At 27.0% G+C, this 15,907-nt stretch overlaps 1 long non-coding RNA gene across 1 annotated transcript; it reads right to left on the bottom strand.

Annotated features, from left to right (window-relative positions):
- Window positions 1-423: 423 nt before the first annotated feature.
- On the bottom strand, window positions 424-3,822 carry LOC128196454 (uncharacterized). The gene is made up of 8 exons (XR_008248754.1): window positions 3,705-3,822; window positions 3,344-3,444; window positions 2,034-2,126; window positions 1,689-1,804; window positions 1,406-1,557; window positions 907-1,030; window positions 680-734; window positions 424-597 (listed from the first exon to the last, which is right to left on the bottom strand). It is a non-coding gene; the product is annotated as an uncharacterized LOC128196454 (long non-coding RNA).
- Window positions 3,823-15,907: the final 12,085 nt, after the last annotated feature.

Raw genomic sequence — 15,907 nt, 5'->3', positions numbered from 1 at the left:
TTCTTTGTAAACAAAAAGTTCAAATCTGACCTGGTGAGACACGATTATTATTTTTATCTTTACTTAATACAATGATACATGAAGTTTTAGCAAAAATGTTAATCGGAAATCATAATACTATGTCATTAAGAAGTCTTGTGTTTTGTTACTTAGTTCACCGTCTCAATACTACATTCATGTGTTAATGTTAATCTATTTAACATTATAACCACTTGTATGTTGAAATGAAGCTTTGATGAGAAAAGTAAATGATAATGAATATATTAAACCATTTCATAATAATTAATTAATAATATATATAATCAAATTAAGTTCTTTTATTACCCATGCTTTTAAATGATGATGAATATATTATAGTAAAAATAGAGTATGAAAAGAAATATCATTAACATGATAAAAAAGTATATCTTGAGATTAAAAGCCATAAAATCGGAATACATTTAACATGATTTAGTTACTTTTGCATGTACTCTCAAATAATATCATTTCTCTTCAAACATATTAAAATGAAACAAAAACATATGAAAAATTTAGTAAAAAATTACATAAAAGTAATACACTCGAACAATTAAAAAAGGAACAGCTTGAACATGTTTTCTGAAAAGAAAATTAATTAGTATTAGTATAAGAAACAAAAATAAATGTAGATAATCACAACAATGAACAATCTATTACTCACTTGATGTCTCGATGATGTATTTACATATTCTTAACTTTTTTACTCTTCGAGAGTACTGCATCACAGAAAACATCATTAAAAAAAATGTAACCTCAAACTAATAAAATCTTTTTCAACATCATCCATTACCCACAGTTATAAGGTATCACAGTACTCTTTCACATCAAAATTTTCAACACATGCAAGATCAAAATTTTCAACACATACAGTAGTTTTTACATACTAACCTGATGACAGTGTAATGTTTTTGCTGTGAAAGATGACATCGTTCATTTAATTAGCATCAGCATCCCTTGATTTTTTATCCATTGAGATAACATACTTGTATACATTTCCCAGATCTCTTCTTTTCTAATTGCAAAAAAAGAAAAAGACGATTTAAAAGATGGAATAATAGAAAATATTATCTGTGAATAAGATATCTCTGACACATTTTTAAAACACATGGTAAGAAAATCATGGCAAACTGGTGTATTACCTTGACAATTTAGGGTTTAAAAATGTTCAGAAAGAAAAAAACTAGAGCTTTCTGTATCACTTAGCAATCCTACTAAACTTGTCATGAGTTCTACCATTGTTTTCTTGTCAGAAACATTATAAGTTATCTGACTCTTCCTATTATCAGTTGGCATTTCATAGTTACATAATATTTTCTCATATCAAAGTAAAAGTAAAACTTAAATAAGATTAGAATTGTGAACCCAAAAAGAAAAAGAATGATCTTACAGTGTCACTTCTTTCAATTTTGACAATGTTTTCTGTAGGGTTCCCATGTTTGCTGTGAAGATATCTAAATCTTCTTCTAACTCATCAAGAATATAATTTGGCTTCTTTATACTTGATCTTTCACGAAGCCGATCAGCAAAACTATTCACATTCTGTTATGATTGAATTTTCTCATAAGCAAGCAATTCACATTATGCTATGATAGAAAAGCAGAAACAACACCAGAAAACTTTTTGTATCAATCAAGGAAATAAATTGAAATTTTAGGGAAGAAGCAACTTACATAGGTATCCCTGGTTTCCTAGGGAGAATAACTGAATCGTTAGAATCATCAATAATATTTTTTCGCTTCCTTTGACGGGAGCTTCTAGGAAGTCGTTCAACCAAGCCATCCACATTCTGCTAAGATACAATTTTCTCATAAGCATGCATAAATATATAACACAACATATAATACCAAGAAAAAAAGTTAAGAACTTAAAATATTTTATCAAATAATTCTAAACATCTTTTACATTTATCAAACTTTACAGCAAAATATCATTAACTATCATTCACTGATTGAGCAATTCCCACAATGCCTTAAATCATATAAAAATTGCTAACACAAAAATGTGAACTAACTTACGGTATCATTTCCATCAACTTTCACATCGTTTTCTGCATAATTGTCATGTCCTCTATGGAAAATCATTTGATGTTGAATCGAACTATTCATTTTCTGTTTCAAAAAAAATGTAGAATTTATGCTTAATAAAGAGAACGTCAGAATAATTAATAAAATATTTAAAACAACTTGCTATCGAAAGAAAATACATTTAATACATCTTATCATACCATAACCATGATTTTTTAAATAAGCTATAATCAATTTTGTAGTAGTGTATTGATAATAAAAAAGAATATTACAACATTTTATTAATGTTATACATTAATAATTCTCCCATTCCCGGGTAGCAAATAAAAGCATATAGAATAAAATTCAGTAGCATTTTTTATACATATACATGGCATGTGAGTTGGAAAGTAAATGCACTCATTACTACATATTTTTTTCAAATCTGCAGTAAACTTTTTTATTAACATTGAAATTTTAAAAATTACAAATATAATACATTTATCAGATGAATGTGAGCTTTTATTATAGTTAAAGCTAAAATTATGTAACTTAATAGCATATCAACTTAAATTTTAATCATAAATTTCCATTTATTCTATTAAATTGATTCCTGTTAGCTAAGGAGTATTACTTCCAAATATAAAACAACATTAATTATTCTCATTATTTAATATTAACAATGACAGTACCTTTTTTTTTTTATTAAATTATTAGGTAATAATTTAATTATTTAATTATTCCTTTACAAAATTAGAAAACCTTTTCAATGACGTACATATATACTATAAACAATTATAAGATTTACATCTATATATAATAAACTCATTTGTACAAAAATATATTATCTATCACATAAAAATATCATATAATAATAACTGACTTTGGATGAGAAAGCACACCAGTAAGAAATAATATTACATGAAATCCAAATTATTTAAAGCTAAAATATTATTTATCTGCTAATAATAAAAATAAAAAAAATATCTCAAAAATGTCAAAATTTTATGATATGATTACAAAATTGTCAAAAATATATACTCAAAAATTTCTTTAAATTTAATTCATATAAGATATTATTTATAATGTTTAACTTTTCAATGTTAGTTGTTAAATATATTTGAAACCTCAAATAAAATTAATAAAATTTGGTTAAAAAAATTAAATTTTAAAAATGAGAAACTAAATTAATCTAAAATTTAAAAAAAATCATATATATAATTAAGAGATAAAAAATATATTTAACTTAATTTAATACATTAAAGTGTTGCAAGTTTTTAAACATGTAGATCTGAAGAGGAATGTAGTTTTTATATACTAACTTGATGATTATGTAATGTTTTTGCTGTGAAAGATAAAATCTTTATTTGATCAGCAGTCGCCATTGATTTTTGATGCATGCATTTGCTGGATCTCTTCTTACCTGATAACAAAATCACACAATATTAAACAATAGAAAATATAATTTGTGAATAAGATTATATAAACTAACATAATGTCTAAAAAATTGTAAGTTCTAAATTCTGAGATAGATAGATTATTTTACTTTCTTTTTTCTTTTATGAGATGAATAAATAAAGTGATTTGTTAATGTAGTTAGATGCATATGTTAAAAGAAATGGTTAAAAATAAACATAATCCTCGTGCTTGTATTTTATGAAAACTTATTTTATGAAAACTTACTGTGTGACAGAAGAGCTTCTGCATTTAGGCTTCCAACCAAACCAAAATATGAAAGACAGAAGGAAGCGGCGTAAGCGAAGCGAAGGAATGAGGCGTGAAACTTAGGGTTTTAGGTTAGCTTTATAGCCGAGGCCCACTATCTCTTCACTCTGTTTGTATTTCTAAAAGTTTTAAATAAAATTTTACTCAATAAGAAAATTATTAATTTAGTCAAATCAACGTTTCAAACTTAATTGAATATTCGTTCATAAGATATATATAAAATGATAGAAAAGAAAGTATAATCAGCTTAATTAAAATAATATGATAACATCAACAGATTATTTATCATTATTAATAAATTAACTATCTAAATCTCTATGAAAATAATTGTAGTGTTTGTAAAAAAATAGCAAAAGTATTTAAATATTAGTTTATAAATTATAAATAATTTGTTTATATAATAGTCTTTATAATAAATAAAAAATTATAATTAATAACTAATTATATTCTATCACAACATTAATTATCAAGGTTTTGAGTACAAAAGAATTAGTATCTAAATTTTTCATTAATTGTAATTTTTTATTTATAATAGTGGCTATTTTAAAGACTATTAATTAATAGTTTATAAATTAATATTTAAATTAATCAATTATTTTTTGTCTATAAAATTATTAACTTTTTAAAAGTTTTTTATAATGAAATAAGTATTTAGTTTTAAAAAATATATAATAATTTATTTGTACTAAGGCTATAGTATTTAATAATAATTTAGACAAAATATATTAATGAATAAATGTATGGCTTCTACAATAAAAAATTTTGTCTAACATCCCAAAATATAATATAAAACTATATAATACTTATCACAATTTTTAATAATAACAAGATTAGTCCACATAGGAATTATAAAATTCTAATAGTCATCCAAAATAAACATGAAGTAAATTTATATACACATTAACTAATCAAAACTATATACAAGGTAACTAACTAATGCTACTAAACATTAGCAGTTCCCCCATCTAGTGTCTACTCCAGAGAAACCTCATCACTCTCTACTCATACCCACCGGATTATCATAGCAAAGAAAAGAAGTAAAAATACATAAAAACGCAATCACAAGAAAAATGGTAAGTTAGGTATTGAAACAATTCATATAATACACCAACATATTCATACATCAAGCATCATACATACTTAAACCATCACATAATACAATAGATACTTCTACATCATCCTCAAAGTTAAAGCATAACTCAAAGTTACCAGAAAACAAAGAAAGAAATAATCAAAATAGGTTCTAGACTAGTAGCTCAATGCACAGACTCGCTATGCAAAGACGAAAACAATGGATTCTGTTCGCTCAGCCACTACACTCGCTCAGCTACAAGTGTTTTGCTCGCTCAACTAGAATACATTGATTAAATACAATAAATCAAATAAATACACACAAACAGTTGACACTAGACTCAATTATCCAAATATAAACATTGATGTAAAATCTCAGGAACCTTTCACTTGTGGTGGCCTCTACTGCTTTAGAGAATCATTACCATACATAAGATTAGTCCATTATTATCTTTAATCAAGGTAACATCCCCTATATTAGAACATTTTGTATTTCTCACAATGCAAAATAGACTTTCAACGTCTATCGTTCAACATTTTTAATATTAAGAAAACATTTTTTAGATTAAAGTGTTTTGCGTTTACTATTTTATAAAACATTTACTTGTAATTACTATGTTTTATGATAACACAAATAATTATAATTTTTTCCAATTGTGATGGATTATGATATTTGTATATGTAAGTTAACCTAATTGGTTAAAAGTTTTAGCATTTCCTTTCTTCTTCACTCTTTCACTCTTATTTGTTGGACTATAAAACTAAATATTTTTTTTAGTGAGTGATTTTGTTCACACTCTACTCATACACAAATTTTAGAGGTATATAACTAAGTACAAAAACAATTTTCAAATTAACATAGATTTTAAAATGTCTTGCATTTATTGTAACATCCTATTTTAATAGTATAAAACTACTAAAATATTAAGTTACATATATGATAATAGAACCACTTAGATGAAAACAAACCTACAAGAAGACAATAAATCTACATTTGTAAACCTATTTAACGACTCATCTATTTTGCTCTCACCTCTCGTTGGAACAACCAAAAATATTGTTTGTCTAAGCTTACACCGTTAAGGTGATCATCACAAAAGAGAAACCAACACATAAATAGACAAGAACAAAAGCAAGGATAAGCTAGATACAAGACAAGTCATATAACATTTATAACATAGCATACATGAATCATATATATAACATACATCAACCTAAAAATCTTAACATGCAAGGACCTAGACTGACTATCCGAATATTATATGAAATGTCGAGTTGCAAAGGTTCCTGCACTAGTGTGGTGGAAGAGCTAGACTACCTCAAGCTACCATACCAGGTTAGTCCTTAAAATGCCCTTTTGCCAAATGGAGAAAGACCCCTCAAGCTAAGACCTCCTACTATTCTTACGATATGACTTGTCACTCTCTACTTGAGCGTGGATGATCATTAGAATGTCAAGATAAACCGTAGCTTAACTTCGATCATTCATACTAACAACACTTGAAACCACCAACAAGAAGTTTCTCATTGGAACTTATTTTCACAATTTTGAAACAGTTGATATCACTTCACATTCACATAGTATACCAATATCTTGGAACTCATTTTCACAACTTTGAAACCATTTAACCACATGTTCCAAACCATACCAAACATTCCATAATATATACCAAACACACCTTAAATTATCAATGTAATTATCCTTCATAAAAAAAATAAGAGAGAAATACAAAACTCATCATCATCATATATCATACATAATCATATACATAATCTTGTTTCCATTTCATATTATAAAACAATTCATACTTCACAATAAGCATTATAAGTCAATCATTCAAATAATCACATACATTGAACATACCTGAAAAAGTATAAAAAAAACTTAGTTGAAATTCTGGTATTTTCCCTCAGTCACCAGGTCTGCTCGCTCAACTAAAAGTGTCTGCCAACCCACTCGCTCAATCAGCATGACTCTATCTGCAAATATAGAAACAATGAGTTTTGCTCGTGCAGTGACTACACTCGTGCAGTGACTACACTCGTGCAGTGACTACACTCGCTCAGCTAGAAGTGTTCTACTCGCTTAGTGGATACACTCGCTCAACGAGACTACATAATTCTATAACACCAAAATTGCAGAATTTGCACCCTTCAACCACCCATGACCTATCCTATGCATATTTCCCAACTTCTAATACTCCTAGATTATATTGTAAACTAAAATGGACTTAACCAAAAGTATATAAACCAACCTAAACTCATTTTAAATTGTTCTACCACAAGATTCCAATCCAAAAATCACAAAAACCTCACTTTAGATACTAAACTTGAATTCCACAAGCTCTAGCTCATATTTGAGTAACTCAGGGGTATGAACAAGTTACAAAAGACTCAAAGACAGACCCTAACTACTCCAAATTGCCTCAAAACATTGACATAAAAATTTCACTACTCAAAACCCTCAATTTACGACTAAAAACCATCCAAAAACATCACCAATTGTATATTATACATTTCTAAACCATTTTTTCTACTAAATCACAACACAATTAAGTTTCAATTCATTATACCATAGAGATTAAAACATTATTTTTTCACTTAGACCAGTTTGCCTAAAATTCACTTATTTAACCTTCAATTTTAGACCAGAATGACCTACAACCAAGACTAACCTTTCCTTCTCACTAATTCCAATTCAATTAACATAACTAACTTCAGAAACACAAAATTCAACACATCCGAACAGATTCATCACATTCTAAAACATTCATCATCGCATCAAGCATCAATTAACTATTTTAAAGCATACAAATCTCAATTCATACAAAGGTAGATAAAATTTTATTTTTAACCAATTCAACACATCCTAATTAAAATCATGAATTAAAATAACATCAAGAAAGGTCACTAGCTCCCCTTACCTTTAAAAGAACTTTTACAACTCTAAGAACTCCCAACCATATTTTCCACCAAAAAAAAACTTTAGAAAAACCTACAACTCACCAATAGGGGATCGAAATCAACACTTAGAATCTCAAATGGACCAAAAAGCAAGAAATAAGCACTTTTGATACATGCAAAACATATTTCTCTACATGATCATAGATAAAAATAAAAGGAAAAGTGGTAAAAACTTACTTGCTCTAAACAAAGAACTGATCAGATAGAAGTAGAGATTACTCAACTATGATCTCAATGAAACTTCCTGATGGTCAAACAAATGATCAAGGAGTAAGATTTCTTAGAGAGAAGAAAGAGAAAACTAAGAGGAATAATTTTAGAAAGATAGTTTGTGTTTTAATTAAAGAGACAAGTTTAAGAAATTTTATTTATATTAGTAAATTATTTTAATTTTAAAATACTCGATTTCATTATTTTAAAATACCAATCAACTCTAATATTTTATTTTTTAGGTTCTTACATTTACTATTTTATAAAAAATTTACTTGAATTTATTATTTTTTTTCGAATAACATATATAATGATAAAATTTAAAAAACACTTAAAATTTTCATCGTTATTCATATTTTCTCTCAAGAAAACATATTTTGTTGAAGTTCAATGCCGCTCTTCCATCTTAGATGTGTAAATTTATTTCTGATGCCTTTTTATTTTATGTTTCTCTAGCTTTTGTGAAGGTTTCTTCCTTTCATTTTCAAAAACTCTTGTTGGGATTCCCTTCCCTACATTGATACATTTCTATATATCAGATTACACTTCAATATTCGACTTACAAACTAAATCATATCCATATAAGATTACACTACCTAAAGCTGTTTAAATTACAGTGAATTTGATTGGACAGATTCATTGTCATTTTATCAATAAATGCCAAATTGATGGTTAGATTCAACAGCCCAAGCAAATATGACACTTTTTTTAATGTGTGCAGAACTGATACTTGCAGACACAAGAAAATGTTATTACACTGTTAGGACAGAAACTGATTCATGGTGTTTGGATACAAATGGCAGCCATGCAATCTTCATATTCAAATTCACTTATGAGATACAACAGCTGTAAATAACTTAAATTTAAAGCAAATTATATTAAAATCTATACCATTGTTATTTCTTTGTTCACATTTTTCATTCAAATCTCATTTCTTTGTTCTTATTACTCCTAAGGCAGACGTTGGAATACAAAATGAGGAGACATTATCTTTTATTCTTTTTTAAGCTTTTTTTTTTTTAATTTGTTGCATGAGGTTTTTGGATTGCTAGTGATGTCTATTTATATTTTATGTTAAATATGAATATTTGTTGCATGAGATTTTTTTGGTCGTTTGCAATAATAAGCTTGCTTGCTGTTAGAGTTTTGTGATTTTTATTGTTTCGATTAAAGTTTTACTTTGTTTAATGCAAATTATGTATTTGATCTGACATAGTTAATAGAATCAGCTATGATGTTGTTTTGTAACATAATATTATGAATCCCAATCAGGTATATAAAATAACATAACGATTATTTTGTGTTAGTTACTCTATACCTCGTTAAATGGAAACCAATGCATGTCTTTCATCTGACACCTTAAAAAAAGAGCTACACAGTTATTTCTATGCACGGCTGAATATCTGAATTGCCATTTTTGTGTAAAATGATAAAACTTTTTACCTTTGCCATAAACTCCTGTGGATTCTGGAAGGTTTTTGCAACACCTCAATTAGTTTCAGCAATTTTTGAAAACTTTATAAATACTGGTGGTTTTATCAAAACCTCTGCAGATAATGGTATTTTTATCAAAATCTTTACTTAATATAATGATACATGAACTTTTAGAAATAAAACATTTATGAATCCTTTTACAGTGATAGTGACAGCAATTTGATTGCAACATGATCTAAGAGCACACTCTCCTTCAAGATTGGATCTGAAATCTGATGCAACATGCTGGCTTCAGCTTCCACAATTATGTCGTTTAGATGTTCATTCAAAGAACTCAGTGGCTACAATGTATTTATATGTATCTAACAATTTCAATGTATACGGTTCTTATTTGTTTGGAGCATGACGTGTAATAGTTTATATTTGATTAAATTATTAATAACAATATTATAGATGTGATTTATTATTTGTTTGCAACGTTTTATGTTTTATTCACAAAAGCATCAATGCATTGCTATCTCATCAGACACTGTCTTCTGGAAATAGTTAAAAAATATTGTCCTTTTCTATAATGAATTATAGTGAGTGAATAGAAATGGCAGGCATGCAATGTTGAGATTCAAATTAATTACTGTGCGTTACAGCCTTTTAACGTTTTATACATAAAAGCCAAAGTGGACACTCTGAGATACAACAGCTGTAAATAACTTTAATTTGAAGGAAATTATCTTAAAATCTATACACTGTTATTTCTTGGTTTAAAGTAATTATTTCTCTGTGGTTTTCAAAAGTGTTACGTGGTTACTTGGTGCACTATAAATACATCCAACATTTACCTAAACACAATCAAAACTCTTAGAATTTTCATCCTTATTCATATTTTCTTTCAACCGATAAACATTTTGTTGAAGTTCAATCCCAGAGGTTTGCTCTTCGATCTTAGACGAGTGAATTTATTTCTGATGCCTTTAGTTTATGCTTCTTTTGCTTTTGTGAATGTTTCTTTCTTTCATTTTCAAAATCACTTTTTGTTATTCCCTTCCCTACATTGACACATTTTCAAAAACTTCAATCATTCGACTTACAAAATCTGTTATCAACTGCGATATACATAAAGTAGCTAGATTGATGAATGATTTTGGTGACATCTTTCTCCTTTTTTCTTCCAAAAAAGCTTCATTTGTTTTTGGGTGCAGACTTCTTTGCATTGTAAGTTGAATCATTTACTTCACATGTTTCATTTTCAGACAATGAGTTTTTCGTTTTTTCTTTATTTTCTATTGTATTTTTTTTTTCAGTTTCAAGAAATGGATGCATATGTTATCTCAATGCATCATAATCAAGGGATGACGCTGCTAATCAAATCAACCATCTGATCTTTCACCGTAAAGACATTACAAGAAGTTTTATCATTTTACACATAAATGTCAAATCAGATATTACGAAGCTCGTGCATGGAAGTATCTGTAGCACTTGACCTTCTGCATAAAGACAAAACTCATGTATGGCGACGCTAAAAATGTTAAGATAGTGACAGAATTCAGCATCTCAATGCTACATTAATGTGTTCATGTTAGTCTTTGGTGAGGAAAGTAAATGCATGTTTGAATACTTTGTATAGGTAAATTCGTTGGATATAACCATATGTCACACAATTCAATGTATTCTGATAAGAGAGATAATGGCTCAATTTGTCTATAGCTATTAATTTGTCCATTAATACTGAGTATTTTGTTAATTTGTCATTAACTAAGTTTGTTTTCGGAAAGGTCTTTCATTAAATCTTTCTCATTAACAATTTTAGTTAAATTGAAATTTAATTTTTGTTATTACTTTTATTTCATATATATTTGCTAAAGTTTATGCTTAAAATCAAAAAAATTATAAAAGTTAATTCTTATATATTTTAAGAAATAAAAATTTATAAAATTTATTATTTCTAATAGATTAATTCAATGAAAATAACGTTACATCCTAGTATTTTAAATCCTATCGAGAGAAAATTATAAAATAAATATTTTTTTTATGCGAGGCAATGACCCAAAAATCAAATATTACATAGAATGATTTAGAAAACTTAACTCGCATGTTTTATACACAGTGTACTAAAAGAAAGTGAAACCCACATGCATTATCATTCTAAATATACTCAGACTTTACGAATTTTAAGTATATCAATTATGATTTTATAATGTTAGTTCATATATTATGTATATTCTACCCTTAGATATAGAAAAAGGGTGACGCTCCATTGCTAGAGATATAAGCAATTTAATTAAATTAAATTTTAAATACCAATTAGGGAATCACTATTAAAAAATTATAATTAAATATTATTATCCAGCCAGAATAGAGAGACATATAGGCAAAACTTTCGTCTTTAAAACTTGGACCATTACTAATTCTACTAGTGTAGCAAATAAAAACACATTCTAAGCGAGAATCAAATTCAGTAGCCTCTTTGATGCACATACAAAAGCTCGCATTTTCTTCTGTAATGTTGAAGAGCCTCTAATTGAACAACCTTCATTTATGCATAAATATGAAAGGAAGTGATTAAGTTAGTTCAAATCTGAATAAATAATAAGATGCATAGTATTGTTGGAAGAATCAAAATACATACCCCTTGAAAGATACTCGGGGCTGCTTTCATACTGCAAAAATTCTTTCTGCAAAAACTCATGTATGGAAGCTCTTTCTGCAAAAATTCTAAATTATTTTCTCCACTGACGCAAAATTCAACCGTTGAAAGATAAACTTTTTTTTAATTTATTAATGCTCGTGATTTGATCAGAGAATACGAGAGTATGTTTTGTCTTCATATGAGAATTAAGATGATACTTGTAAAATGAGAATGCTAATTATATTATTTATTTAAGAAAAAAAACAATTAAAAAAAACACACCAGTAGACATGGGTTACAGATTAAATACAATAAAAAGTAATCATATTTTTTTCAAATCTCCGGTAAATTTTTTTTAGACAAATATATTTAACTTAATTTAATATATTATTTTTGTGACTGTGCACAGTGTTGCATGTTCTAAAACATGTAGATCTGAGCAGTGTTGTATTGTTATATGCTAACCTGATGATACAGTAATGTTTTTGCTGTGAAAGATAAAATCCTTTATTTGATTAGCAGCCGCCATTGATTTTTGATCTCTTCTTACCTGATATCAAAATCACAGAAGATTAAATAATAGGAAATATAATTTGTGAATACAAGTACATAAACTAGATGTAAAAATATATTAAGAATATACAAGAACATAAACTAGGTCATGTTTTTCAAACAGATACCAATAATATGACATAAAATATTAATATAAATTAAGGTTTCATATAAATTTAACATTATTTTTTAATTATCTTTAAAAAAAATAAGAAGATGCCAGTATTTTATGAGAACTTACCATCTGATAAAAAGAGCTTTGGGTGTTTAGGCTTTCAACAAAAATGTGAAAAAGGAAAGACAGAGGGAAGCGGAGGGAATGAGGCGTGCGTTTTTAGGGTTTTAGGTTACCTTTATATAGCCTAACATGAGGCTTACTATCGGTTTGATTATGTGTAGTTGTAAAAGTTTTATTATTATTTAATTATTTTTATTTAATAAAATTAATAACTTAAGTTTTTAAAATAAGAAAATAGATATATGTATTGAAGTATGGTTTAAAAAGAGTTTTTAATGTGATATTCTTAATGATTATTTCAAGTAGAGTAATCTATTGATATAAGGACTTACCATTGAAAGTGATCCTAAACCTTTAATAATCACTCCATCTTAACTAAGAAAGGGGATTATGTGGTGAGTAGCAGAAGATCCTAGTTTATGATCATAAGTCGTTAACAAACTAATTTTGTGTAGTATTAGAGGATAGGAGACAACTGTTTCACCGTTACGAATATATAATTTATCATAGTTTGACATCAAAATATATATATATATATATATATATATATATATATATATATATATATATATATATAGATTAATCAAATATGGAATTCATATGTATGGTTAGATTTGATTTGGTTTGGAAATGAATTATGATATAGAATGTTTTATGATTGTATGAGTTTATAATATTATATAATTTAAACTAATCACCTGACGAGTGTCAATAAAAGAATATGAGATTTCACTATAATAGACCCTAAGGCGAAGATGTATAGTGTTTTATAGTTTAGTTAGTTTTTTTTGTGATTGAAATGTAAGAAACCTATTATAAATAAGAATATATATATATATATATATATATATATATATATATATATATATATATATATAATTTGATTTATAATTATATTCATGGTTTGGATAACTGTCAAGACTCTTTGGTATATATATTTTTTAATTAACTTTTCTAGTTGATTAAATATGTGATGCTTGTTTAATTGTTAAACCATTTAATTTAGATTTGAAGACTTAAAATGACAGTGATTCATGGTGTTTGGATTGAAATGAGAGGCATGTATATTGTTGAAACTAATACTTAGACGTAAACAATGTGCCATATATATCTCGTCTAATGAAAATAATGGACATATATTGTTAAAAAGAGATAAAAAGAGATATTAAAATATATATGTTACTTGAAAATAATGGACATATATTGTTAAAAAGAGATAAAAAGAGATATTAAAATATATATGTTACTTAAGTGAAAAAAAAAGTCTATAAATCCAACACTTTAAAGAAATACTGAAGTGTGAACTTTCTTTTGTCTTTACACGCATATTTTCAATTATTAAATATAAACAATGAACTGATACATTAATTAATAATTTATTTTAAATAAACTAACATATTGTAGCATTGAGATGCTCAATTAGGTTATTAGTCGAAGATTGTAACAGTACAAAAGATTAAAGCTGTTTTAATTACAGTGAGTTTGATTGGTACAACATATTATTGTCATTTTATCAATAAATGCCAAATTGATGGTTCGATTCAACAGCACAAGCAAATATGACACTTTTTTTAAGGTGTGCGGAACTGATACATGCAGACACAAGAAAATGTTAAAACCTTAGGGACTGTTAGGACAGAAACTGATTCATGGTGTTTGGATGCAAATGGTAGCCATGCACTGTTCACATTCAAATTCATTAGTGTGCATTACAACTTTCTGAGATACAACAGCTGTAAATAAGTTAAATTTAAAGGAAATTATATTAAAATCTATACCTCTGTTATTTCTTTGTTCTCATTTTCATTATAAACTTGCTTTTTACTTTTTAACCGGTTTAATGCTATTTATTAGACCTACTCTGACAGTCTCCTAAGAACAGACGTTGGAATTCGAAATGGAATTCCAGCATTATCTTCTATTTTTTTTTTTTTTGAGTATGGTAGAGAAATGATATTCAGAAATTATATTTTCTCTTATTTCATCTTCTAATCCATTCCAAAAAATGGATGTAAGTATATATTATCTCAATGTATCAAAAATCAAGAAATGCTGCTGCTAATCTAATAAAAGATTTCACGCAAAATAAAAGTATCAAGTAGAACTTACTCATCTAATACACTTCAGTAAAATATTTATTTTTTCTAAAATTATTTAATAAACTTTTAATTATTTAAAAAGTATAATAATAAATAAAAAACAAAGTACTTATTTTTTTCACAATTATTTAATAAATTCTTAATTATTTAAAAAGATAATAACAAAAATATTTTAAAAATAAACCTAATAAAAAGATGATAATATCTATTATCACTTAATAATTGGGAGTAGATTAACTAAAACAAAACAAAATTAAAAAACAAAATCTAAAAAAAGTAGTAGTCTACTGTTATGCCATAAAAGTTATTGATGTATGTTTGGTGCATTTAAAAGTCAACGATAATCTCTCTTATCAAAATACTTTGAAATGTGTGCCTTGGAATGCGGTCTCTGCCTCAGATACTTCCAATAAAGTTTAACCTCGTTAAATGGAAACCAATGCATGTCTTTTATCTGACAGAATATGAAGAATGCAAAGATGCTGCTGCTTTAATATTTTTGCTGTTTCCATACATGTGTTCTGCCATTGTGCAGAAGATAAGAAGAGCATCATCTTAAAAAAAGAGCTACACAGTTATTTCCATGCACGCCTGAATATCTGAATTGCCATTTTTGTTTAACTTAATCACGATAAGCAACATGAAATTCACAGTATCACTCTATATTCAAAGAATCGTCTAGTTGTTTTTCCATGAGCTCCCAAATCATATTGATTGGTGTGTGGTTATATTCTCGAATAAACACCATGATTTTAAACTGAGCTTCGTGTTTTTTTCATAGCCAATGACAGTTGGTACATCATAGTCATCTTCAATTGTCATGGAACGGTAAGAAATCTTGAACTCATTCATTGTCAATGAAAAACAGATTTTTCCACCAAAATATAAAGAAAGGAGACGCTAAAGAGAATGTAAAACTTTTAGCCAATTAGATTAACTGATATACACAAATATCATCATCCACCATAGT

The sequence above is a fragment of the Vigna angularis genome, chromosome 5 (genome assembly GCF_016808095.1).
Source record: "Vigna angularis cultivar LongXiaoDou No.4 chromosome 5, ASM1680809v1, whole genome shotgun sequence".
Lineage (NCBI taxonomy): Eukaryota > Viridiplantae > Streptophyta > Magnoliopsida > Fabales > Fabaceae > Vigna > Vigna angularis.
This window is presented reverse-complemented; position numbering and strand designations above follow the sequence as displayed.